The sequence below is a fragment of the Erinaceus europaeus genome, chromosome 3 (assembly GCF_950295315.1).
Source record: "Erinaceus europaeus chromosome 3, mEriEur2.1, whole genome shotgun sequence".
Lineage (NCBI taxonomy): Eukaryota > Metazoa > Chordata > Mammalia > Eulipotyphla > Erinaceidae > Erinaceus > Erinaceus europaeus.
This window is the reverse complement of record NC_080164.1, coordinates 2,085,239-2,088,716: the sequence shown is the minus strand read 5'-3', so window position 1 is coordinate 2,088,716 and position 3,478 is coordinate 2,085,239.

Sequence of the window (3,478 nt, the reverse complement as noted above, 5' to 3'; positions counted from 1 at the left end):
ATTTAGTGAATAGGGACAGTCAGACTGAGAGGGAAGGGAAAGATAGAGACAGAGAGAGACCTGCAACACTGCTTCACCATTTGCAAATCTTTCCCCCTGAAGGTGGAGACCAGGGCTCAAACAGGACCTTTGTGCATTATAGCACGTGGGCTCGACTAGGTGCAGCACCACCTGGCTCCAAGGTCACTTTTTCTGCCCTGTTCCCATGAAACCTGTATCATCATGGCAGACACTCTGCCATCAAGCTGCCAGCATTGAGTGTTCTTCTGAATTGCTATGCCAAGTGTAACAACATACAGAAAATCCATGAGATATAAGTCTAGATGTGGTAAATAACTACACAATGAACATCAACCCTTGTAACCCACTACCAACTTAAATAATAAACATTAGTAAAAACCTCCTCCTCATTTGTTGCTTCCTGAGAACTTTTTCTCCTCCTCCTCCTCCTCCTCCTCCTCCTCCTCTTCCTCCTCCTCCTTCTTCTTTCTTGAGACATAACTATACCCCTCATGTATGGTAAGAGACTCTTCATTTCCTTTATAAATTTAACATTTATGTAGATAAACCTGAAGAAGATTATTTAGTGATTTTTTTCTGTATTTAGCCATTGTTAAATGGAGTTATCTTATGTATACAATTTTATAAGCCATTTATTTCCTTCAACTTTTATTTGTCAACTTTCACACACTATTTTAAGTAGACATAAGATTGTTTCAGCTTTTATTTTTTCTTAGAGAGAGAGAAATATAAGGGAAGGGAAAGATAGATGGAAAAATAAAGAGATAGATGAGAGAGAAAAAGAGAGAGAGAGAGAGAGAGGAGGAAGACCCACAACATAAAACTTCCTTCAACACACTGACAGCAGGGTTGGAACTTGGACTGAGCACACTAAACAAGTAAGCTATTTTGTTGCCACTATCTCAACTTTCAGGTTGTGGACATTCTTGGCAAAGTGCTTCCATTGCAAACTGTGTAAGTGGATGTGGTATGGCTGTTAAATTGATTTAGTCAACTGTTTTATTATACAGTAAAGTGATTCTCAAAGATGTGCCACTAATTACATTTTTAATGAATCTGATGCTTTTCATGGGTGTTTGTTAGTTAACTTTGTTTCCTAGTTACTCTAAACATCATAAAACTAAACACATATTTTTGTTATTGCTAAGGCTTCAACCCTAATTCAGATAGAAAGAGGGAGAAAGGGAGTCGGGCGGTAGCGCAGCGGGTTAAGCGCAGGTGGCGCTAAGCGGAAGGATCCCGGTTTGAGCCCCCGGCTCCCCACCTGCAGGGGGAGTCGCTTCCCAGGCGGTGAAGCAGGTCTGCAGGTGTCTTTCTTTCTCTCCCCCCTCTCTGTCTTCCCCCCTCTCTCCATTTCTCTCTGTCCTGTCCAACAACAATGACAGCAATAATAACTACAACAACAACAACAACAAAACAAGGGCAACAAAAAGAATAAATAAATAAATAAAATTAAAAAAAAAAAAAAAGAAAGAGGGAGAAAGAGAGAGAGAGAGAGAGAGAGAAACATACTATAGCATCAAAATTCCCTCCAGTGTGTGGAAACCAGATCCCAAACTGGATCACAATGTCTGTCAGAGCAGCAAAGTGCATTACCTGAGTAAGTTTTCTTACTGGACCAACATTAAAAGTTCTCTCTCTGTGTGTCCCTGTCTAACACCCCTCTTCCCTTCTCAATTCCTTCACCTCTAAAAAAAATAATAAATTAAATTAAATTAAAAATTCAGAAGACAGACCTCCCACCTTCTGCACCCCATAATGATCCTGCATTCATACTTTCAGAGGGATAAAGAATAGGGAAGCTTTGGGGGCCAGGGGTGGCACACCTGGCTGTGTGCACATATTAACATGAGCAAGGATTCAGGTTTAAGCCCCTGCTCCTCACTTGCAGAAGGGAAACTTGGCAAGTGGTGAAGTAGGTGTCTATCTCTCTCTCCCTCTCTATCTCCCCTTTCCTCTCAATTTCTCTCTGTCTCTATCCAATAAATAAAGATAATATTTTTTAAAATAGGAAGGCTTTCAAGGGAGGATCTAGGATACAGATTTCTTACAGTGGGAGTTGTGTAGAATTATCCTATGGTCTTGTCAGTGTTTCCATTTTATAAATAAAAATTTTAAAAAGAACTCTGTTGGTGGGAACTGTATGGAATTATACCCCTGTTATATTACAATCTTTTTAATCATTATTAAATTGCTAATAAAAAAGATCTAAAAGAAAAAAAATAATTTTCTACTCACCATTTTCCAGAAGAGCACTTGTCATGAATACTTGAATTCTTTATAACATTTACTTAACACAATTAAGATAACTATGTAATGTGATAATTTGTTAATGTCAGAAATGGTGTTAATGACTTTGTTAGGAAATCCTTCTGGGGGGCAAGATGGTGGCTCACCTAGCTGAGTGCACATGTTACAGTGAGCAAGGACCTGGGTTTGAGCCCCTGGTCCCCACCTGCAGGGGGGAAGCTTTGCTAGTGGAGAAGCAGGGTAGCAGGTATCTCTCTGTCTCTCTCCCTCTCTGTCTCCCCCTCCCTCTTGACTTCTGGCTGTCTCTATTCCATAAATAAAGATATTAAAGAAATGTTCTGTTCCTTTGTTAAACACATTGTCATTATGTTTAACTTCACTCAAAATTGATTTGATGATGAGGAGGTTTATTTATTACTAAGTTCCTCATTTCTGTGCAGGGATGAATGTTGCCATGAATTCTACTTTCCTTATCAGATTTCAGATACTGTAATTTTTGCTTAATTCACTGATTTTTAGTATTTATTTTTCTCCTGATATGTGAATTTGGGAAGATTAACACTCCATCTACATGTTGCTTTTGCTGTGTTTCCTTAATGTTCCTAATTGTTAATGTATTCTAACCTTGTTTCACTAAAATATTCTTTGTTAAGGTTATGTTTATTTTGACTCATTTTTTTACCAAAAAGGATTATCACTGGGGCTCAGTGACAGAAAAACTACATCAGTTCTGACAGCCGATTTTTCAACTTTGATTTTTGATAGAGGGTAAGCGACAAAGAAAGAAAGGGAAAGATAGAGAGAAGGTGAAACACCTGCAACTCTGTTTTATTGCACAAGAACCTCCCTCCCTGCAAGCAGGGACCAGGTGCTTGAACCTGGGTCCTCATCTATTGTGACATGTTTACTCTATCAAGTGAGCCACCACCCAACCTTTACATTCTCCAACTTTCTTTATGAATGTATCTTGACTAAATTTATCTAAATATATATCCGTTAACTCTCAAATTAATTTTGAAAAGAAAAAAAATACTTTTTCTGATTGAACATCTAAATTTACTGCAGCATTTTTCTATCCAGTATTAAGATAGATGCACCTTCTGAACTCTATGAAGATCTCTGGTCCATACTCCCAAAGGGATAAGCAATAGGGAAGTCTCCGATGGAGGGGAGGGGACAGGAACTCTGGTGCTGGGAATTGTGTGGA